Genomic DNA, 25344 nt, shown 5'->3' with positions numbered 1-25344 from the left:
TGTAAGTAGTCTGCTTAAACACTGCTGCTGGAAACCATGAAGCAAAGCAAACAAGCACTCACATTTCAAAGTGGTACTGTCAGCATGGGGAATTTGATTATCACCTTCCCTTCCTTTAATTAGCTGTATTCCTAGAGTTTCAATAGAATAACTAAATGACTAGGAGGCCATAACTAGACCTGAGTTAGACATGGAATACAGTACCCAAAGGCACATGGGTTACATCTGCTGTTGTGCTGTCCAAAAAAATGGGTCAAGTGTTTTGTTACCTCAGGTAAGGTTGTATGTGCAAGGCCAAAAGAGTTATCACAGTTGATTATCCAATGATGAGAGAAATCTCAAATTCACAGTGAATAGGCTCTTCTTGTGAATGACTCTAGGCAGAGAATTTCTTCATAAACCATGAAAGCCAAAGACTGAAAACTAACTTCACATCTTGCCAAATGACTAGCTGCTCTCTGGGAGAGGTAGGGAAGGACTGAAGAGAGAAATTGAGGGCAGAATGAAAAAGAAAAATCCCTGATGTGGCATGTTTCATGTATTGCAACACAGCTTGATGCAACCAATTTTTGGAAGTGCAAATAGCTCCATAACCTCAAGTCTAAAGCATGCAGCTCTGCTGCAGAGAGGAATGGCAGGCTTTCTGACCTGACCACATTACAATAAATGCTCTAGTAAACACAAAAGTGCTCTGGCTTTCTTAAAAAACTGCACGCAAAAAAGGTAAGCTGTGAAGTAATGCCAACATGTTGTAAGAATCATGTGAAGAGAGCATGTGGATGGAGGCCATCATAACATTTATAACCACAAAGTCATGCTTTCAGAAACAGCTGAGGTGGAAAGATTTGCCTAAGGCAGTGAGTAATCCTGTCCTCTGTGAGGGGCCTCAGTTAGCCCAGACTTGGTGGCTGGTGGCAGCCAGCTGGAAATGAGTGGCATCCACCACGTGTCCTCAGTGCTGCCCTTGGATGGTGCAGCCCTCACCCAGCAGCACCTGGCACTCAGTGGAGCCCCCACATATGCCCAGCACATGGAGCTGCACACACTCCAGAGGGTAACATTGGTTTGTAGTGCAGCCATAGGCAAAGAACTGATGCTGCAGGCAGGTTGGACTAGAATGCTGCTCAAAGATGATGACAAACCACTCTATGTATGTGCACTTTTTCCTATCTCAATTTGAATTCCTAATCAAAATGTAAATTAGTTTCCTGTAGATTTACCAATTAGTGTCTATTAAAATATAAGAAAGCCATTATAAAGGGTAACTGTCCAGCAATTTTGTCCTCTCCACAAAGTTATGTCATCCACCACTTAAGTGTGATAGTACTGAGCTCATTTTCATGTTGATCTGACTGACTCAATTTCTCATGTTAATCTAGAATTGAATCATGAAGTCCTAAATACATTAGAATTTAGCTTTACTCTTTGATAAAGCATTGACATATATTTGTATACTATATTTGTATACCATATGCACTGAGTACATGACACATTTTAGAAAATAGAAGGTTAGCAGTTGGAATGGAACTTGTAGAACAGTTTTCTTGCTCTTAATATTTTAGTTAATATGTTTAGTTCATTTTATATAAATCTTGGTATTCAAAGCTATCCTAGCACCTTAAAAAATCCTGACATGTGAGGTTTGAATTTTCTTTTTTTTTTTTTTTTGTATTTTCAACATAGGCTCTTTGAAGGTGACAGACGAGTCAAGAAATTTTTTGCCCCACTTAAAACAGGCAAAGATAATAAAGATTTGACATTTAGAATAGGCATTAGATTTCGGTAAATATGTAGACACTGTTATCATGCACAGATTTTTATTCTCACGACAAAGAGAAACCATAATATGCCTAAATATATTTCTTTCTATATATGTTTACAAGTGTAAAAGCTGTGTTTTCCATGCAAAGAGCAGGTACAGTGACATTCTTTCAGAAGACCAACACTGGGTGCCACTTAAAGATATGGAAACTTGCCATGGGCTCTGCAGCCTGGGGCTTGGCTTCTGTTTTCCCATTGTTTGCTCTGCTCATGTCAAGGCTTATTTCAAGAAAGGCGATGGCAAAGCTCCCATTGACTGTAAGGAAGGTGAGGTTTGGCCCTTGGTGAGCAATAAAAGCTCTGTGAAGGCCAGGGGTGGGAGTTCACTGGGACTCCAGTGGGGCTGACATGTGCCGCCAAGGCTCACTCACACCCACCCCTGCAAACCCCTTCCAGCTCCCACATTTATAGGCTCTGTGGAAAAGCCCCCACATCACACTGCATGGTACACTCAGTCACAGATGAACTTCGAATCACTCTAGCTCATGGATTCAAAAAGAGCAGCCTTGCTGCCATTGCATAAAACAAAGAAAATGTTAGTTTCTTTTGTCTTGTTTTTGGTACATTATTTACCTGACTATTGGGAAAGCTTCACAAATATTCTTTTGTTGGTGGAGTCATCTGCAGAAGAAGAAATGAGCCCTCCTTTTTACATAGTGCTCCAGGATTAGGCATCTCTGTCCCTTTCAGGCTGTGGGAGCACTGTAGGAAATATCTCCCTTGTCCTCAGTTTGGTGCTCCCCTCTATGAGGCTGACACAACCCTCCTGGAACCTTTTCCATTGACTCACTAGGCTTGCAACAGAGGAGAGATGGAGAGCTGAAGCACCGTTGTCCAGGTATAGACAAGTCTGCCTGTCTCTGGAATTACAGTTCAGTCAGAAATTGGGATGGGGTCTGAGAGAAGGAAGAAGAGTCTTGTTTCTGTACCCCTCATCTCTCCACTGCACTGTGATTTTGTTCCCCTGAATCAGTGTCTGCCATTGCCATGAAACTGAAAGTCCCCCCATTTGTTTTTATCTGGTTCTTAAATGCTTCTAATATTTCACTAGTATGGAATGTTAATGGTTCAGTCTTGTACCTATATATACACAGAGGGGATATACATGGTTTTACTTAAATTAATTTGTAATGTTTGAAATTCAGTTTAAGTCACCAGAAGAAAAAAATGTCATGGAACAGACAAATGATATACAAACATCATCATAGTATGATACTTTCCAATGGTGTTGACATTTCCTGGCTTGCAAGGTGAAAAGCAGATAAATCAATCAACACTTGATTTAAACCTACTGTGGGGACAATGCTGTAGAAAGACCAATGCTTGATGAACAAATTCCATCATAGCTTTCACTGCTTTCCACACTTGTTCCGTTGTTTCCTTCTGAAGGAAAATATGAATGAAACAATGCTCACACAAGAAAAGAGGACCTCTGCCTCTCCAGCTTGTTTGAAAATAACAGTTTATATTATAAATATTTTTGTAAATGTTTAAGTGAGGGAGGCAATACTATATAACAATACTTTTTTTTATCTGATAAGTGTGGAGTAGCTGGTATGAGGGTAGAATAACTATTTTTTGCCAGTTGTGTGATTGATCTTGGTCTCCTTGATGTAACTTGTCTGCCATTTTGGTTGATACATAACAACAAATTATTTCAGTTTTGAGAAGTTTCTTTTGATTCTTCGTGGTTCTGGCATTTAAACGTTAGCATGCGTGTCCAATTTGTGTGAAAATCTTTAAGATGGATACCATTGACATATGCAGCTTGTAGTGACAAATTCAGTTTCCAGCCAGGACAGAAGATCCGGTAATGCTGATACTCTTTTGGATATAAGTCATTATAGCTCTTAGAGCTCCTGACAGACAACTGCAAAAAGGCATTGATTGGGAGCCTGCAACTACTAAACACCAAAAGAGTGGGTGAGACTCAGAAAGATTTTTCTGTATGCTGGCAAAGCCATCCCAGAAAAAAATCCATTGCTTCCATTATTGTGGACTTTGCAAGCTTGGGATCAGAACAGCAGTTTACTTGGTGTTGTGTAAACCCTTGGCTGATACATTCAGGCAGAAGAAGTCAGTCTAGATTCCAGCCATTTGGAAATGTGACAGCATAAAGGAAATATCTTCCAATTTTATCAAGGGTCAAGTCTTTTCAGCAATTTAAGAATATGGAACAAAACCAAATTTCCTGATGACAATCATCAGATACATTTTAAATGCCTCCTTTAAACATTTCTTCAAAGACTACAAGAAAGACCCTGAAAATGAATGTTTTCTGTGCTATGGAGCCTCTTGATAACCTCCTTCTTTTACTTAATGAAGTAAGTAACTTTCAGTTCTGCACATCCTGAGGGAGGGTGTGTTTTGTAGGTTATTCAAGTATTTCCTTTCACTCTAAATGGTGGACCTGATCCGACCAGTACTACTATGCTGATTTGAACACATGGAAAGAACTCCTGATTGAAGAATAGTTTTGGGTGTGGAACAAATTTGCCCAGGAAACTGAATAGACCATACTGAATTATTTATCCCTGTCTTCTGTCAAGCATATGAAAAAGGTCAAAGGCATCAAGTGTAATATGATCAGTAATATTTTCAGGAAACTTGCAGTGCAGCATGCTGTATCGAGAGAGAGCTGGTAGAACTGCCACTCCTTCATGGGCATCATTGTACTGCACATTTCTGAGACATGACTCTTGTCTTTGGGCTTGCAGCTGGCAGTCCTCAGGAGGCTGTGGATCAGGTATTTGCTGGCTGTCATGGGTTCCTGCTTCCGTGGGTTTGAACACTCACTATCACAACCCTATCATCATCTCAAACTCACTGTAGCTTTTTGAGTTAAATATTGAAGCAATATTCCCTTCTGCATTTGTGTCTAACAAACATCAGACAGCTGTAGCTTCCTGAACATTTAAACATTTCAAGTGTTATAAAAACTGTAACTGTTTTTGAAAAGCTCCTTATTCAACATCAGAACTGACTACAGAATATCAGAATCTAACTAACTCCGACTCTGATGACCCATTTGGGAAACATCACTTGGGAAAAGCTTTAGGTTTATAGATAATATATAAGTATTATATACTATTGCAACATTTATCATTATTATCGTTAAAACTTAAATGATATGAAAAATTGACAAATACCCAGTTTTAGATGTCCAACATGTGATATTTTAAAGGATTTGGCTTTAGGGAAGTTGCTTAGTGCTTCAAAATCTTGGCCCCAGTTTCCTCCCAACCTTAAATTTCAGTCATATCAATAATATATGGTAACTGTTGCAGAAGCTTCAGAGAGAAAGTCTTGGACAAAAGGAATTTGTGACTCTGAATCATAGTAAATAATTTGTGACATTGAAAGATGAATCCATATCCTTCGTCAGTTATAATCATGTTCTTCATTACTGAGCTTGCTCCAGTGCCAAAAAAAGGATGTGTTTCTCTCCAGACGAAGGGAAAGGCAGTGATTTGCCCAGAAAATGTACAGCATGCACAGAGAAAGACAAATGTGAGGTGGAGCAAAAAGACAGCACACAAAGTGTGGACAAGTATAGACTCATGACATAACAGCTGTCGACTTTGTTGTGAAAAAAATGTAAATTCCCCTTCTCTGTCCTAATGTTTTATTCATACCCATGTCTTCTAAGAAATTCCCTGCTATCATGCTATTGCTTTCACACCTTTCCTCCCAATACACAGATTGTATCCTCCACCCAAGTTCAAAAGAGATGAACAGAATAAAGAAATGAGGACTAAAAGCGTGCTTTGTTTTTTTCTTGGAGAAATGCCAGTGCAGTTCATCATCAGGAATGATTTAAGACCCTGATTCAACAAAGTTTTAAAACCTATTGCCTGATACTTTGGATGTCTTTTAAAGCTCTAAGTCATTTGGGATGGACTTAGAGGTTATCTGGAAGGATACTGGTTGAGGTTTGAAATTCCAGTTTCAGAATTCGCTTTTTGTGATTTTTTTTGTTATTCATGTAACACTCACTGTATTTCCTGATGCTTCTCATCAGTAAATCTGTTAGGTTGGCATTATGAAGCAAACAGAAAGAAGTGTGGAGTTAGCTTTAATGCCACCTAAGATTTTAATGAGTACTTTAGAATATTTTTCAATAAATAATTCATGGGTTAACATTTGAATTTCAGCTCATGAACAGTCATGATTAAGAAGTAAAAATGCGTAGTTCCCAAGTGTAGGAGTCATAAAAGCTTTTTTGTTGTGAATTATGGGGACACTCACAGAGTTGTTTATAGTTACTGAAGTCAGAGTTTATGGATGATGTATATTCAAAGGCTTTGAATCAAATTAGCAATGTTATCGACTTATTTGTTTTGTGATGTTAATGAGTCATTCTGAACAAGCAGTATTTCAATAATTTATACATTCAAATTTCATTTTACAAGATTCACTGCAACAATAAAGAATGATCTTGATCATTCCCGACACTGGCAATTCAGACAACAAACAGAACGGAAGAATGGATTTGCAGACTTGAAAGTCTTCGGACGTTTCTTCAGATGGATGAGTTTTATTCCTTACCTGTGGTTAGCCTTAGCTCATATATTCCCTTTTTTTCTCAAGTACAGCTCTCCACAACTTTCTTGATCCTTCTCTGAGGCATTTATTTTACCCTGATTATGAACTTCTCATTTGCTTCCCCTCCTTTATGTATGTAACAGCTTCCAGTCCTCAAAGTCCAGCTAGTAACTGTTGCTGTTCTCATAGACATGTCCAAGATCAAACTGCAGTAAAACATTTAACTTCCCATATCTGCTGTCTGAATCACCTTCTTTCCTTCATTTACCATGGAGTGGTGTCCATCTGTCTTTCTACCATACTTCTGGCCTCACTTCTTCCTTGCCACTGTACCAGTGTGTCAACTTAGTTAATTCTGGATGCTTATTTCCCTTTATTCCTCTTATCTCATCCCCTATACTCACTGAATAATCCAGTTCTCTACTCATCACTTACCTCCTTTGAAGTCCTTTCCAATCTGCTGTACCATGATGCTCCAATTCTTGCTCTTGCCCTTGTTTTTACAGAACAGTGTTTCTTTATGGCTCTGAAGCTGGCCCCATCTCTTTGGGTACTGCCCTCAGCAGTGCCTCTTTCCCTTGCCTGTCTGTACTCACTCCTTCCCACACTCCCCTCTGGACCTTCTTCTGGCTGTTTCTCACCCATCCGTACCACCATCCCTTTTCTCTCTGATTCATCTACGGAACCCCCACATAGCTATGACTACCTTTCTGATATTGGCAGAATTTGCATTTATTTTTTTGATTCATCTGTATTTTTCACTGGTATTTGTCCCTTAGGTTTAAATGCTTGGATGGTAAAACTCACAGACACTAGGTTCTGTGTATTTCTCCTTCAGCTGGTTTATTCCCCTAATGAATAAGGGAATGCCAACCAAAGGAAAATGTAATTCAACTGCATGTCCTTGACTTCAACTTTTCCTTATTCTTTAACTTCTTTTTCTCAGCATTACATCTGGGATCTGGTAGCAATATTGATCTGTCTCAGCTATTTATTTTATGTTTCTCATGGAACCCTCTTTTTTCACTTCTTGCTGTTCAGGTATCCCATCAGCTGTTTCTAACCAGACTGGTTTTTTATTACTGTTGCCACTTATGAATGTATTCTTTTCCTCTCCTTTCAACACTTCCTTCCTTTCAGTTTCCTCCTTGATTATCTCCAAGATGTCTTAGTTTTCTCCCAGGGCTAAGGATGTGTGACCTCTGGATAAAAACTGGATGAAAATATAATATTTTGAGGGGTAAAATGCTCATGTTCTCTGTTTTTCATCCTGTAGATTACTCTTCACTGAGTGTTCAGTACTATCTTCTTTCTTTATCATCATTATTTAGTAGCACCTTTTCCTGTTGCCCTGCTGTAAGGCCTTTAAATATGTTTTACCACTTCTTTCCTTTGGCCTCAGTTAGGCTTTTTCATCCAGTCTGTCTCACTTGAGAAAAGTTTTTGTGGCTTTCCAGTTTTCTCTTTCAGTTTCCTCCTTAAAAAAAAAAAAGTCTGTCTTGGCATCTTTGTCTTCTTTCTTTCTGCCTTTATCCAATTTGCTCACAATTTCTTTCAGCTTTGATATTACTCAAGACAATATGGCCAAAGCAAGTAATCTTAGGACCACTCAGATTATAAAGTGTAGTCTATACATATGCAGTGCTACATACATTGAAGATTTAATTTTGAACATAAGGTGACATGGAAACAAACATTTGTCACCATATATGAATATGAAGAAAATAGTACATTAATTCTGAAACACAAATTACTGAAAGTGTGATGCAGCCACGGAGTTGTACAGGACCCAGACTCCTGGAGATTGTGCAAGGCCACAGAGTTCAGCTGGACAAAACAGAACAAATCACTCCTAGTGAATATGTCCCAATCACCTTAGTCCTGCTGAGCTGTGTGGCCTTGGGGAAGCCAGATGGATCTGTTATACAAACATCACTTAGAGTTGAACATGACCCTGACTCAAATAATGGCATTTCTGGTAAGCAGGATTGTAGGATTAAGCAGAGAACAGGATGTTCATAATATAAAAAGACAATTTATAATCTGAGTTTTTCCTACATTTTTGCTGCAATAAATCCTATGATACAGCTGTTTTAATTACACCTCTTGGTCAAATTGCAATAGAATAAACATTTGATCTTTTTTCTATAACCATAACATGAATTTGTTTTCATCCACACATGTGCAGAGGCACAATCATACCACATGAAAGCCTCCACAGTAATTTAGCATTCCATCATTTTTTTTCCTTCACTAGTACTTCCCATATTCTGCCAACATGGACTCCAGCCTCAAGGAAAGTCGCAAGGTTTCTTTTGGTTCCATGTTACTATACTCTCATGAGTGATAATTTCTAAACATTTTCTTCATAGTTTTGGTTTGGGTTTATGGTGTGTGGTGGGTTTTTTTTTTTTTTTTTTTTTTTTTTTTTTTTTCTTTTTTTTTTTTCAAAAAAAGGAAGACTTCATAAAGGATACTTACTTTGACTTCAGTCCAAACATAAGTTCTGTTTTCTCCACTGTCCCAGATTTTCAATGCCCTGCAAAGGTCACATCAGACCTTCATTTCTGAATCTGCAAAATGAGGAAATGAGTGATGTCCCATTTAGAAGTGGTAGTAAATCCAAAATCAGTGAGACACGGGGATTTCTTGGTGATAGGACTGTACAAGTATTTCAAATGACAATGTATTAGATCATAAACAAGTTTCAAGTCAATCTACTTAGCTTTCAGTATCAGGAGTTTCTCTTTCCCAAGGAGCCTTTATTCTGTATATATATATATATATATACAGTTGCTTCATGTAAATGAAGGATCTTTTTTATATAGCCTTCTGTAAGTACTGTGCTCACTTCTAATTGTATTATTTGCTTTATACTCATTGTTAGCTAAAACTGTGGAAATAAAAGGAAATAGTACCTCTTCAACAACTTGTTACAGTTGTATCTTTATATATTTTAAGGTCTTTGCTGAGACTCTGTAAAGGTATGATATTTCTATCTTATTAATAAGAAATGAAAGGCAAAGTCCATTCTTCCTGTTTGTATTCAAGAAATACACAGGAATTATACACTCATGTAATTTGGGATATTCTTTCAGGGTCAACATCCAGCAGCATTGCTAAAGGCGATGTCTGGATTTTCTCTCACAAAGGCACAAGAGAAAGAAATGAAATGAAACATCCATTATCTGGTCTACACCTGGAGGGTCACTGCTCTACAGAGCTGGGAGAGCATCATCTTTTCACAGTAAATAGGAATAGGGTGAATACTGGGTTTTGGTCTGGTTTAGTTTTTTTCTCACAGGAATGCAGCTTAGGGAAAGAAATATAATTGTCTAAAGCCCAAGGACAACATAAAACCTTTTCCAGACTGAAAACAGCTAATTACTTACCGTCTATCAGACAAGCTGCTGTTCTGCACTCAGCATCATGCTTCATTGTCTGGCAGCACAGCTGGCTGAAGGCTGAAATGAAAATCATTTTCCTTTGCTCAATTTCCTTGTAAACAGCAAAAGAATGGTGTTGATATGCCAGACTTCACTGTGAAAGTGCATTGTGAACATGCAAGATCTGTCTCCAGTAGTCTTAAAGAGAGGAATGTGATTTGACTCCTACAGAGATAAATCAGGACACCTTCAACTTAGGCTTCATTTAGTCTTTGCTGTGATAGACTTCCATTGTTCTATGCTGCAACAACCATGAATAACTAAGAACACAAAGGCAAGAGAAAGAAAAAATGGTCTTCTGTTGTGAAACCACTTAGCAGAGCTAAGTGAGCTATTGTAAATAGGCAATTTGTGAAGCATTCAGTCCAAAAAAGCAATCTTGACCTATTTCCAGTTCAACTGATATTAATGTAAATTTTACAGAATCTCCAAATGCATGTATGACTCTGTAGTGTACACGAATATTAAAACTTAGAACTCAGTATGCAGACTTTCATTTTACTGGAAAGCATGTTGGTGTATTCAGTTTTCACCTATTTGCAAAACTGAGCAATCGGGTTAGTTTTATTAGCATTTATTGCAACTATATTTCATTGTATTATTTCTGGTAGATTGTTTAACTCTCAGTACTCAGGTGTGACCTCGGTGACCAATCATATTTCATTTTCATTAGTATTAAGTTGAACAAATAGTATAAAAGAAAGTAAATGCGTACCTTTTGGGAGCACAGTTCAAGCTGCTTTAGTAAGTATTATGTTTTACTAGTGTTTATTACACTGTTTAAAGTTTTAGAGTACAGATTTTCTTCCTTTGAAGTCAAATGTGAAACTCCTTTTGCTTTCAGAGTAAGCTGTATTGGACCAATAAATCAGTGTATTTTCTCCATGTAGCCTTGAATTTATTAAGATAGTTTACTTAATCAAAAAAAGAGTTATCTATTAACTGATAAAAGTCTGTTCAGCAGCTGATTTAGCACAGGTTTGGTAGCTAAGAACACATATGCAAAGGTCTTACAAAACAGCCTCCTGACTAGCATTCCTCGACTAAAGCACGGTGCTCCCTGAGTTTCTTTGGATGGTTACTCAATCTGCTGCACGGCGGTTGTGCCGGTTAAAGGCTTTTATACATTCTATAGGATGTGCTTTACAAGGCTGTGCTCAGACTTTCTAGTCCCTCAGGGGCACTTGTGCGGAAGAGCCAACAAAGTTTTCACAAAAGGCAAATATTTCCAGAGAAATTGGTGACTTACTCACAGGCTCCATTTAGTAGACAAGTAACTGCCTTCATAAATATTCATAAATATTCCAGAAATGCCAAGAACAATTCAAGAAGGAAAGGGAATGTCTAGAGAAATACTTTTAATAAAGGTACAGCTCAAATGTACTACAAGTTGTCTCTTATATCAAGCAGCCCAGTGTTTGCATAGATCTTTTACTGGGTCAGAAAGCTGTAAATAAAATGTCACATCCTAGCATTTAATAAAAACCACAGCATGGCCACTTTATCACTGCAGCCTTGATGTAGCAGGAACTCACAGGTACTTCTGAAACAAAGCTTTGAAGTAGTTATGGGAAATGGATTTAGGAAAAAATCCTGTCCATAAGTTTTGCAAGATCAGGTCTTAATCAAAATTACTGGACTGTTAGGATGTAGTTTACTGCATGTATGTTAGATCAGAGCTGTGATTTCACTGTAAAGCACATGAGTTCCTGTGCTCAAAGACTGTTTCTCCTCATTCCTGTGGACATCATTTTCAAAGACAGAAAGTCTGCAGAGCCGTGAGGGACAACTGAATTGTGTGTGTGTTTAAAAGCTACTTGATTATCTGTGGTAGATCAGCACAAAATCTGAAATAAAGCATTTTCAGAACAAGAACCAAATGTAAGTCAGTGTAAGAGCACAATCATTTTAAAGCAAATGCATGTTCTAAAGAAGCTCTCTGATCTGTAGTCATTTTCAGTGGCATGAGACTGAAACAGAAACATCTGCTTGAATTTACCAGCTATGAAGCTGCTATTATGAAGAGTAAGTGAATAGTGAATAATAACAAAACTTTTGATGTTTAGAGAATGGAATTAAAAGCTTATGTGAACTTTACCTAAAGAGAGAATTAACTCCTTTCATTGAAGCATTTTCAAATCTAGTTTAAAATTAAATCATCCTTTATATATTAAGAACTTGCCTTTGCTGCAAAAATAACCAATGTATTGCCCTTAATTTGAATTCCATCTACAAACTAAGCCCTTTAATTCAATGTGGTAATATTCTTGCACACAAGTTTACTGGCCCATTGGGAGGTAAAGGATGCAGCTCAAGCAGGGATGCTGCTAATCCATTCACAATTTATGGTGTCTCTTCACAGCCATGGCTTCTTTTGCCCCAGCTAAACTAATTCAAGAAGCTTTAAACTCAAAAATAATACTCTAGGATTACTAGGGATAGAGGTGGACAGAGGAGATGAGGCTTCCTGGGATGACACTTGCTCCAGTCAGAGGAGCTGCTGTCACTGAGGTGAGTCCCATCTCCTCCTTGTGTCATTGCTTTGTCAATAAATCCACTTAATTCTTCCCATCTGCTCTCCAGGCTCTCTGGTGTATTGGCTGGGGTTCATTCAGCCATCAGGCATTTGAGATGCCAGGATGCCAGAAAAAACCACAGGGTCACAAACACGACTCAGAGACCAGCAGATGTAACCCAGGGCCTACAACCCTCACGCTCTTCAGGGTGGCAGCCAGAGGTGAGGTGGGTACATTTGGGACTGCTCAAATGGCATCTGGTGATTGTGCCTAAGCAACTGAATTAAGCCCTCCATGTCTCTTGATGACAACAGGAATGCAGATGCTTTGATTTAGATAACCAGATGTTCTGATCCCTGGCTGATATCCAGATGTTCTGATCCTTACCCTGACAGAGGTATTGCTTCCAACTGCCCCAGCAAGATCTGCTGGAGCTCATGTGTCAAATCTCTCAGATGTCTCAACAGACAATTAGAAGTTTTAAACACACACTATGGTAGGAATTACAGGAATAATATTGTTCTATTATTTATTAATATTAGAGGATTTTTATTATTTCAAGTATTTAATAAGTATTAAATTCCAAGGATTGCTGAGATTCTCCAGACAGGTCACATGAATAATGCAGGCAGTGGAGTAGCCACTGCTGCCTCAGCTTATTGCCCTGGGATGGTGACTACTGCTGTGATCAGGTCTGAAGGCTCACAAGCCTTTATAAGATGAAGATCTTCTACATAGAGTATTTCCCACATTATCCACAAACACAATTAGTTTTTCCTGTTGCCTTCCACTTCCACACAACTTCACAGCTTCATTGCAGGGGCAAGGTGTTTTCTGCAGTGTTGGTGGCCAAATCCCGCTGTGGTGGTTTCAGACGTTATTGTCCCCAGTCTGGGATGTCCGCTGGGTGGATACCCCTGTACCTGCAGAGGAGAATCTATGCTTGGATCTCAGTCCTTCAGGTCACACTTTGGTATGTCAAGTCAGCTGTAACACGGTTCCAAAATTGCTTTTGCTTTGAAGTAGCTTTGCAATCAGACACTTGTGTACACAGACCCCAGGAGGCTGGGACATAACCCACATCTGGGTACTGCTTAAGCTGCCAGGAAAAGAAACACATTAAAGTTTCACGGGAATCACGAAGGTTTGCGTGAGGTTTCTCTTCCAGCACAATGCACAGGTGTCTGAAAACCACAAGACTGTGAATGGCCTCTTAAGAGGTGCACCACATTTTCCCTGGACAGGCCCCAGAACAACAGTCGTGGAAGTCCCCCAGGACAAGAGCCAGCAGCACCTGCACAGTGACAGCAGACACAACCTTGACAGCCCAGCAGACACGAGTTTAACGATTCGCTGCCAATTTGCAAATGTAGGATGAATTCACAGCAAGTCTGCTTCCAGGCTTTTGTAGTTCAAATGAAAGAATTCACACATTTCTAGGAACTGCCCCCCTGATGGAAAAAGGGTGAGGCATTTGGAAGCCAATATAAAGAATGTGAAAAACTTCAATTAAAATAAAACGACAGGAAAGATAAAACCAGTTTTTTTTTTTTCCTTGAGAGGAATTTGGAAATCATATTCCACAGGGGTGTAAATAGATTTTCTGAGATTATTTATTTGTGACTGTGTGGACTTTCGTGATAATTATTTCTGTTGTGGACTGGTTGCAGAATGTGACATAAGACAGAAAAGGATAAGAACATTAAATGTTTTAGCTTTTTTGTTGTTGTTGGATTTTTTTTTGGTTATGTGTTAGGGGCTTTTTGGGTTGGTTTTTTTTTTCTTTTTTGTTTGGTGGGTCGGTTGGTTGTTTTTTCCCCAGAAAGAAGAAAGATAATTAGGTGGTCATGTGGTAGATCTAATGGAGGAAAGACATTCCTAGAAAACAATGCACAACAGAAAATAAAACTGCATTTGCTCACTCACTTTTGTTTTCTGAACTTGCACCAAAAAACCCATATAGAGCAAAGTGTAACTTAAAGATGCAGAAGGAAATGAAAATGATACCTTTGGAATTGTTCAAACTGAAGCAGTTTCTTTTCTTCAAGTAGAGACTTAGAAATAAAGGCATGTATTGACATATCTAGTTACCATCTCATGTCTGATTATGAACTAAAAAAAGCTTAGAAGCTTCATAGCAGTTCTAACAGTAGAAAATTCTCATTGAGCTCAAGTGGTAGAGATCTCTGAATCTCTAACTGAATATCCTGGGCTCTATTCCCATTTTTAATTTGCTGACAATGTCTCATTTATGAAAAAGGAGCCATTTTAAATTCTTTCAAGAACTGGGTGATACTGAATTACTCAGAAGAACATTTCTTCAGCATTTCTTGTTTAGAAAGGCAATGATCAGTATTCTATAGGTTCTCAATATGCACTAAAATGGAAAGAATATGAGGGATTCTTTTGGACAAAATAGTGTAGATGTCATACATCAAAAATTAGTTATCTATTAATTATTTATAAGATGTTTAAGTATTAATTATTTAGGTGATAGCAACAGAACTATTGGCAGTCTAGAGCCAATTGTGACACCCCAGAAGATAAATGAGCTACAATATTTAGATTAAACAAAAGAGAACCATTATAATAATATATACAATGAGCAAAGTACCGCATTTTCTAGTTAATGCCAAAACTGAGTTTCACAATGAAGTGTTTGTGGAACATAAAAGTATAATTTAGCATATCTGAATAAATTATTTTCTACTATGTAGTAAAAACAGAGAAACACATGGCATAGATTATAGCCCAAAATGCTTTTAAATTCTTGGAGTGGAGGCTGCCTGGCAACTTTTGTGCCAGCTGGAAGAGCGAGAACCCAGCTGGCTTGGCAGTAGCCACCATATTGTGCCTCGCCTGGCAGGCGGCCACCTGCCACCCTCCACGGGCCCGTGCCCCTCCTGTGCATGTCTGGGCACCGCCAGCCCCAGCACGGGCAGCGGAGCAGCAGGCACCGCATCCCCGCAGTGTCGGTCACAGCGTGCAGGCAGCCGGCTGCGACAGACCTGCGACACACCTGTGACACACCTGTGACACACCTGTGACACACCTGTGACACACCTGTGACACACCTGTGACAGACCTCTGCAGGTTTTTGGAGTTCTTCAGCATTGGAATCTCTGTCTTGAGATTGTGAAGAGATGATGAGAATTCAAGGGGTGGTGCCACAGTGAGGGAAGGGGAAAGTGCAAATATTCATGCAATTGTTTCAATTACTCACATGAATGTAGGATGCAAATAAAGGGAAAGTAATTTGTGTATTTTATAGCCTTTAATCTAAGCATTACAGGACTGTTAACACATTGGAAGTAAGCTCCCCACGGTCACATAGTGATGTCAAGTTAAAGAAATAAATGTAGTGACATCTAATCAGCCCAAACTCCAGATTGGGAGGGATAAAGGCTGTACCCAGCTTCAGGTCAAATAGTGAAAGCAAGACACCACAATAAACAGCCACATTGTCTCCTTTGATCTCTTCTAGTAGAGGAAGGGAAAGTCCCAAATTAGGGAAATTGGCACCTTCAGAATTTCTGGGTCCTTTACACCAGAGGCTTAGGTGTAAATAGAAGAATAACCCAAAATGGGTCACCCTTTGTTACACAGTGAGAGACATCACCAACAAGACAAAAATCTTTATGAAAAAGCATGATTTGTTCTATGTCTCAAAAAGTTCCTGCTTTTTTTCTTCTTTGTGTTCCTTTGACAAGCACAGTAGTTGTCCATCCTTCCCAGTGCCTCCCTAAGGCTGAACAGTGTCTTTCCAGGAAATTAAAACAAATGCAGTCACAGCGATCTAAGCTTGGGTTTAATCCCTCCTGGCTCATTTCCCAGCACACCTGCTCTGATGCCGCTCTGGTAATCAGCTTCCTCCCGCTCATCCCAGTGCAGCACAGCGAGCGCTGGCTGAGAGGTGGGTGGCCTTTCATGGGTACGGCAGAGAAGTGAACAAACCTGTAGTCGGTTCCACCCAGTGGGGTGGTGGCAGGAGGTTATTACATATCCCTTCTCACACAGGATATGCAGTTGAGGTGTTAGGGCATGGGTTGGACTCGATAATCTAAAAGATCTCTTCCAACCTAGTGATTCTTTGTGATGGTCTTTTCCAAAGAGCCCCATCTGAAGGCTCTGCTGATTCAGGGGAAACCACAGACACCAGAAGGCAGAGCTCTTCAGCACAGCTCTCCTTGAGAAAGTTTTGGTGGTTTGATTGCTTTTTTGCTGTGGGTGCTTTGATCTTCAGGGGGAATGTCATCAGACCTCCTCCTCCTCCTCCCATAAACCCTGAACTGATGGCAGAGGTATGGACCTTGTACAGCAATTGTGTCAGGCTTCACCCACTCCATATTGCAGAGGAACTCTCCCTATTCATGTGAGTGAAAGACCTGCGCAATAGCTTCAGCCCAGGATGAAACAGTGTTATCTGTTCTGAATGCCTCCATAGTCTAAAATGTACCCTGTCACCACTAATTCCCATGGGAGGGAGAGTTTGCTCTCCTCTGGTTTTTTAATACATGAACATGTCCTGACCAAAATCCAGAGGCTGGATTCATTAAATTGACAATAAAATATGTTCTCCAGGATGAGTATGTATTGCTTTCACACAGACTGAAATGCTATTTTTGAACTGGACTCACAAATTTATTTTCATTTGACTTTCAATGATATTTAAACACCTGTCTCTTTGAAAATGTATCTTTGAGTTTTAAATAATTTAGCCTCTGCTGAAAATTGTATCCCATCTGCTGGAGAATCCAACTCATGAAGTCTTGGTTTACAGATGTTCAAATTAACCAAACATTTCTTATATTTCTAAGACTTTTCTTGCTGAATTAAAAAAAAAAAATATATATAAAATACAATAACATCTATAATGCAGAATGAACAAATACATCATGTCCTTTGCATAATCAAGAAGATTAATATGGGCTTCATTCTTATCAGAATACTATGAGACCTTGGAAAGTTCTAGGTTAACCATAGCAGATAGTTTTGGAGCACTGAAACCATGTGCCCTTGATATTCCAGAACTTGGCCTCTGGCAGCAAGGCCACCAAGAGTCAGGATTTAGTGTAGGTGTAGGTGTAGTGTAGTGTTGGTGTAGGTGTGGATGTAAATGGCTTTTGGATCCCAGTCGGTTTGTGCTGTGCCATTAGGCATGAGGGTGTGTGTTTTGCAGCAAATTAATCTGCTTAATCACTTAAAGTTATGATAAACTACAGATTAGAGAGTGCAAAATAATGGTGATAACTCCCTTTTTAAAGGAATACATAGAGTTGCACTGACATTTTCCCAGTGAAGTATCCCTGATTGAACTGGAAGCTTCCCTCCTTTACCCCTGTGTGGTCATAGAGTTAGGTTTTATCTTTGTGTAATGCTATATTTTGATATCCACCACTCACAGATCCATTGCACTTTCACATGTTATCTGAGGCATATCACACCGTGCTCATAATGAAGTAGATGGGGGCTTTGCCTTGGAATTGAAAAAGAAAAGGACTGGGCATCATGTAAAATAAACAGTAATGTTAGCTTCTTTAATACCCACTGCATTGCATCACAATTAAAATATTTTCTTTTAAAATTGAAAGTTGTAGCAATTAATATCCAACTTTCATCTTACCTTCAGTGGTAAAATTTTCCTCTCATGTTACTTCTGAATTACAGAGGCATGAAAGAAGAATTAGGCCTTGATATCTGAATTCACTACTAAGCCCAAGATGCAAAAATCTGATATTTTCTGGATGATGTTGAAGTGTAGGGTGACTGCTGTGCTACCTCTCCACTTCTATAGTTAAATTGCTCTGTATATATCACTTATATGTGAGATAGTATTTTTTTTTAATTGTGGATTATGAGCCTCACTGAGATCCCACAAGGGTTCATCAGGAGTTATAGGGAGTAGTCAGGAGCATTCCTATCCTTTTGAAGTTGACAGTGAGAAAAGGCTGTAATTATAGGTGAGTGTCTGCAAAGGACAGGGAGTGGCTGTCTGCATTAATTGTTCATTTCACCTATTCTTTCAACAATGAAAGTACATGTGAACACTTTCAGCCAGTGACTATTACCTTTTCACGCTTTTCCACTAAAACAGACCAGTTCTACTGCTGATCCAGGAGCAGAAAAAAGTAGGCAGATAAGCCAGAGAAGATTCAAATACACATCTAGAAAACATTTGGAATCATAGGGTCACAAAGTCATTTATGTTTTTGGAAAACACCTTCAAAAGCAGCAAATCTCACCTTTAACCCGGCACTGCCAAGTCCATCACTAAACCATGCCCCCAAGTGCCACATCTGTATGTCTTTTAAACACTTCCTGGAACAGTGACTTCACCACTTCCCCATGCAACCTGTTCCAAAGATTGACAACCCTTTACATTATGACACTTTTCTTAGTATCCAACCTAAACCTCTCCTGGCACAACCTGAGGCTGTTTCTTCTTTTTCCCTGGAAGAAGAGGCTGACCTCCACCTGGCTACAGCCTCCTTTCAGGGAGTCATAGAGACCAATATGGGAGCCTCCTTTTCTGCAGGCTAAACACCCCCAGCTCCCTCAGCTGCGCCTCATCTGACTTGTGCTCCAGACTCTTCACCAGCTCCATTACCCTTCTCTGGACCTGCTCCAGCACCTCAATGCCCATTGTAGGGGCCCTGAACTGAACCCAAGGTTCGAGGTGAGACCTCACTAGTGCTGGGGACAATCACTGCCCTGGTCCTGCTGGCCATATTCTTTCTATACAGCAAAACAAACTAGGTCCTGAAGCCAAGAGATTTCTGAGAGCTTTTAGCTGGTTGTGCCCCAGACAGCAGTCAACTGCATTTTCAGTCAACTAAACGCCCTTGAACCGTGGTGGCAGGCCCAGCTCAAGGGGGTCCTGCTTGAGTAAGCAGTTGGCAGAGTGGGGAGACCACGCTGCTCTGAACACAGCCTGAGGACAGCCTGAGTCACAATTGCTTTAGAAGCAGGGGATGAAGTCTTTCAGCTAAGAACAGGTCTGGTCCTTCTGCTGACAGAATTCCATCAGTAAAACAGTAGATTTCTTTATGTGAATTGATTATTGAGAACTTTATACTCCCCCAGCTCCCAGTGTATGACAGATTGGATGAATCCTACTACAAGATGCTTATCCAATATTATCTGCCTGACAGATAAATGCCTTGATTAAGGTGGTATTAAATCCAATTCTTTTTCCATAGGCAGCTGATCATTGGCTGTCTATGTCCTCTTTTTCTCAGGCCCTGGAGCCATCTCATTTACAGTTTCATTCTGCTATACTGCTCACAGACCAGGCTAATTGCTTCTCCAGACAGGAGGCTCTGTTTTCACTTCTTGCAGGGTTTTTGAAACAGAAAAAGAAAGTTAACAGATGCCAAAATACTCAGTGATATTAATGTTTGAGCAAGTTCTTACTCATGTTAAAACTTACGAAAATTCATCTGATTTATAAACTTGTCTTATGCATGCTTGTGGTGTGTCATTCTTGCAGGTAAATCTAATGCCTTGTTTATACCATAACAAAACAGCTTGGATGCTTTTCTCATTGCATGGCAATCTGACAATAATTTACATGTCTACTGAAAGACTGCTTTCCCTATTTGGATAGGAGCTCCTAACATATCTAATGTGGCCTTAATGCATAAATATACTGATTTAATCCCCTGGTTTAATCATATTTGGAATGTAAGCAGTTCCTTGAAAGGGGCATATCTGTGCTTGAGACATCCTTGTTACAAAAATCAATAGCAAGTGACCAGTTTTTTCAAAGTTTGCAGAGATAAAATTCTTTAGATGTGCTGAGCAAAATTTTATTAATGGCTCATTTCTCCTCACACAGTCACAGGAAAACTGGTACTCTCTTAAAAAAAAATACAGTTTTCTTTCTACTTTTTATGCCCCACTCAAATAAAGGGTATATATACCTATAAATGAGGTAGCAAAGCATCCTTAAGACAGATTTCTTCCTTCACCTAATCTGTTGCAGGGTTTTATGAGTTGATGCCAGAATGCTTGTCAAACAACAGTTCTGTCTTAGAATGATAGAATGTTCAGGGGTTGGAATGGAACTCACAGGTCATCCAGACCCAAGCCCCTGCCATGGGCAGGGACAGCTCAGAGCCCCATCCAACCTGGTTTTGAACACTGACAGGGTTGGGGCATCCACAGCATCCCTGGGCAACCTGTTCCAGTGCCTCACCACCCTCAGAGTAAAAAAATTTTTCCTAGTATCTAACCTAAATTTTCTCTCAGTTTTTACCCCTTACTCCTTGTCCTATCACTGTGGATCCTAATGAAACAGAAAAGACACTGCCAGGACAGGGTAAGCTTTGACTGACATGGTCTCTGCTCAGGTGCAGTTGGGTATGCTGGAAGCATCTCATTCCAATCTGAGCTCTAAATATATGTTCCAGATTTGAGTGGAGAACAAGAAACTTTGGTGACCCATGCAGAGCTAGAGCAGCCTTGTAGCACTGTTGCTCTAAAATCCTCTGATAAAAAGCAATCACTGAAATTACTGATGCTTTCTGAAATAAATTCAGAGAGTGGGGCACTGATTTAATTCTGGCACCTGAAAAGGTATCTTGTGGAAATGCACTGAAATCTTTAGTGACTTGTCATCACAACTTATATAGTCAGCACAAGGAAATACAGGAATATTAGATTTTAAACAGTCCCTTGTTCTTTCATAGCTTAAGCATAAACATCATTCTTCTTAGTTCCTCTAGAGATTCAAATAATTAAGAGGACAAGGAGGATAGTGAAACAATAGCTGAACTGCCTACCCTAGTCCTCTCACTGTTTGTGTTGGCTGGATGCATGCAGCAGTGGGCATAACACCAGCTTAAGGACAGGTTACTCACATTTTTTTCAGCTTGTCAAAGAGTTCTGGGAGCAGCTGTGTCTTAGCCACAACATCATTACTACAAGACTCCTGCTGAATAAGCATTAAAACAGTCTTATGCTCTCTCAGAAAGGAGTAAAGTGGATGGTCTCTGAGATCCTTGAGCTTATCTGTCACCTTGACGGGTGGCTGAGAACCAATCTAGGAAAGAGGGGCTGGCCCAGAGGTTTGTGGTACTTCTTGGTTCCTTCACAGACATTTACATATCTACACCTACATCTATGTCTACACAATGGTTGGATGTCATGTCTTAAAGGTCTATTCCAATCTAAACAACTCTATGATTCTATAGACATGTACATGTGTATTTGTAAGCAAAAACTTATGTGTGTGTGTATGTCCTGTCTATATAAAGAGCATAATCAGTGCAGGCAGGGAGGGAAAAGAAAAAAAGGAAATAGAGGCAAGATTGTCATCAAGGTGTTTGATAATATGAACAGGAGTTTCATGATAACTAACTTCATGATAGTTGGTATCTGATGAAAACTGTTTAAGAATTACTTTGCTGGAAAGCCATTAAGGGAAGCCAGCCAGATATTAGGTAACTTAAGATTGCTCAGGAAATCAAAACAAAGTTACAGGGCCATTAGCTCAGTGTTATGCTTTTGGCGGGAGAATGGACTGTGGAGAAGGGGCCTCCAAGTCTCCCAAGTGGATTTTTTCCCTCCCTCATCAGTTCCACTGGGGACTTATGTTGTTTGGAGAGAATGCTGTCACACATTCTCTGCCAGAGGAGGGAGTGGAGGCATTTCACCTGCCATGCCATCTTTGCTACCCAATGTGAGTCCCGTGGGGCCTCTTCTGCAGAGGATGGGCACGGCTGTGCATGGCTGTGCCAGCCCTGTGCTGATGCAGGTGGACAGGAGTGACCTCTTCTGTCTCCACTCCTTTGTTTGCCACCAGAGGGCACAGAAGCTTAGGGCTTGGGCTCTCTTCATCCTCCTCAGGAAACCCCCAAAGGAGCCATCCAGGCACAGCCAGGCTTTTCTCTCCAGCTGCACGTCCAGGTTTTGGTTGTCCCAGCTTCTCCTTCGATCTTTGGCTTCCCCCTGAGACGTGCTTGTTCTGCTGTGCCCATATAACTGCCGCACACATGAAGCTAATAAACCACGGGAAGGGACAGACTGGCTGTTGGGAGCAGGTCGTTGGCCACTTTGGCTCTCAGTGGGAGCGCTTTGCCAGCTGAACTGAAATTCCAGCTGCGCTGGCTTTCGGCATGCTGAGTCTGTAAACATCCCCACATTCTTTTGAGGTTGAAAGTAGGCTAGAGATACAGCAGGGAGTTTGTCTTCAAACCAGCTCATGGATTACCTCTGCTGTTCCAGGGCTTTGCTACCTGGTGTTTGTGCAGCGCCTGTCTGCTTGCAATCCCAGTGCCTCGCACAGTCTAAGTGTCCCACTGATTGTGAAAGATGGAAAAGATCTGACAAAGGAACTTGGACATTATTAGAAACAGTCGTCATAAAAAGTGTCTTTTCTTGTTTCAGGGTGGTTACTCAGGATAACTGTACTTGTTAGTGCTAAGGTAGTGCTGACAGGCTCCCTGGTATTCTTAAGAGCATTCTGTTGAATTATACTGAATGAAAAGAAACCTTTTCCAGCCCAAATCTGAGCACTCAGGAATTTTGCAGAAACTGCAGGTCTAGTTCTATTACATGGAGGAAACCTATTTAAATGGAGCAGTTTAATGCTGCTGAGACGTCCAGAAGCAGCAAAATACTGGTACACAAGGCCCTGGCTTTGTTTGAGCAACTCCAGTTCCTGCTTTTCTCATTGAAACATTAAAGGCCTGTCTGCATGGGCAGTTTATAATTCAACAAACTGTTGTTTTGCTATAAAAATATGACTGGTGAACTGTTGCAGAGTTATAATACAGTATAGTAGAGTAATACTTACGTTGTCACATCTCCATTCCCATGTAGTTTGGTGGTCCCCTTCCTGCCTTTCTCTCACTTTATGCCCTGCCCCAGCCAGTTGCTTTGATTAAGAATGTGTTACTCCCTCCTGAAATACTGATGCCCTTCTGTGAGCTCCAAAGCTCCCCTAATTCACCCTCCTCATTGCTCCAGAGGTGCCAGCATACATGCATACAAGGAGCATCAGGGAGATATCCTGGCACGGGCTTCAGAGTGGGACAGTGCAGATGAGAAAGGACTGGCTGTAGGACTTGTATTGCCTAAGTAAAAGAACAGTATGCTCCTGGTATTTTGTCACGGACAATCTGATTTAACTATAAAATGAAATGCAGGGACTTTCACCTGTTTTCTGCTACATATCTTTTTGCACAGCACAGGGAGGATGACAACATGCATGGTGCAGAGGAGAGGATCAACTGCCCTTGGGCCTGAAGCTGTTGGAAATCCACACCACATGGAAGGAGGGACTTACTCTGAAGGAACAGCCAACCCTGCTTCTGGACACAGGCAAAGCATGCCAGTGTAGAGCAATCACAACTGCAGAAGGTCATTTAGATATAAATCTTGCATAGCAACCCTGCTGTCTCTGACTCAAAGACACATAAATGCTTTTGGAGATTGAAGTTTGCATGATCATTTGTGGCATGTATCTTGTCAGGTGCTAGGGTCTCTCATTTACTCTGCATAAGAGCTTTGGGTCAATCACTCAGCAGGGGTATCAATCCCAAGAGGCTCATTTTGAGAATAAATGTGAGGAATCACTGGTAAAGGCAATAAGCCAAGAGCTGGTTGAGAATCCTCTAGGCTGGCTCTACCAGTGCTTTAAATTGGGATTATTTTTACCTAATTAAGTTTTAGGGACAGCTCAGGCAAGGAGCCAGATGAGATACCCAGTGACCCTGGCTGGACAGTCTGTCTTCTGCTGGTTAGTGACCACCAGACATACCGCGAAGCCTTTTGTGGTTGTTACCTCTCCTGTTTAAATTACACTCTAGGGTGGCAGGGCACAACAAGGCACTGAACATATTCCACGTACCAGAGACTGAAATTTCTCTTCTGAATGAAAGGCCCTGTGGTAAGCACAATTTTGTAGCCATTCATCCTCCTGGGGAACAGGCACACGGACTTTATGCTGGGGACTGTGGGGGGACCTTCACGGGGGAGCAGGAGGCTATATGCAAGTACACTGCTATGGTTTGATCAGGACATTGGTACAATGCAGTGCTCTCAGCCATCTCAGGACTCGGTGTGTAAGACTCTTCCAAACTAGCTAATGCAAGTGGACGGTCCTGTTTTGAAACACAGCAATTGCACTGATTTATAGCTTAGGGAAAACTAAGTGAAATCATTTGAATTGGTTGAGAACTTTGTCTTTAAACAACTCTTTTTCCTTTATGTTTTTCTTTTTTTTTTTTTTTTTTTCCTGGCTTTTTGAAAACCACTGATTTGTTGAAATCAAAATGTTTTGTGACATGGGTGGGTCTTGGCAAAAAGACAGGACCCATGCAGGGTTCTGAGGAAACCCTTCCTGCCAGGAAATCAGCTGCCATCAGAAAATTATTTGGTTTCTTGACAACTCACTTGGCTCGTGGTCAGGGTGCATGATTCCAGTGCAACTTTATGCACAGACTGGGCTTCCTCAAATACAGGCTTGGGCTAGTACAACTATATGGGATTTCAGCCCTCAGCTTGGGGACATTGTGGCTTCCACAGTTTCTCTTTGAAATATATGAACACAATGACTGTCATTGTAAAAAAACATGTGGACCAAGCTGCTACCGACAAATCATCACCGCATCACACAGAAAATGTTTGTGCAGTATATTGGCAAAATAAACAAATTAAATATGGATATACAAACTGAAGTGTCTTCTGCTAAAGCCTCTTCTATGGTTACTGTAGGGCTCTGAAGTGGAATTGTCATTGCAAGAATCATCTGTTCAGTTAGCCACAACAATGAGATCACTATGTCTTTGGCAGAGATAGCCTTATGAAAAAGTTTTCTAAGGCTTGTAGGTGGAATAAAGAGCCCATTTACAGCCCTCCATGGGAAGAAGAACAAGGTTAAACAACACAGGGTATGAAATTTCTTCTGGGACAAGAGACTACTCTTTTGGGCTTACATGGGACTGAAATGGTAAATTACAATAACTTGGAGGTTAGCATCACCCTTCAGCTCTTCTCAGACCATGCATTAT

The 25344-nt window shown here is 40.3% G+C and overlaps 1 protein-coding gene and 1 long non-coding RNA gene across 3 annotated transcripts in view; both read left to right on the top strand.

The window, feature by feature from the left end:
- Positions 1–13689, top strand: part of LOC137469407 (uncharacterized) — a 33414-nt gene extending 19725 nt beyond the window's left edge. For both annotated transcript variants that reach the window (XR_010996482.1, XR_010996481.1), the window contains exon 3: positions 13497–13689. This is a non-coding gene — a long non-coding RNA (uncharacterized lncRNA). The remainder of the gene's footprint in view (positions 1–13496) is intronic.
- The window catches only part of LOC137469400 (uncharacterized), a 135909-nt gene that overhangs the window by 4062 nt on the left and 106503 nt on the right, over positions 1–25344 (top strand). The gene's annotated exons all lie outside the window — the stretch shown is intronic.

The sequence above is a fragment of the Anomalospiza imberbis genome, chromosome 1 (assembly GCF_031753505.1).
Source record: "Anomalospiza imberbis isolate Cuckoo-Finch-1a 21T00152 chromosome 1, ASM3175350v1, whole genome shotgun sequence".
Taxonomy (NCBI): Eukaryota; Metazoa; Chordata; class Aves; order Passeriformes; family Viduidae; genus Anomalospiza; species Anomalospiza imberbis.
This window is presented reverse-complemented; position numbering and strand designations above follow the sequence as displayed.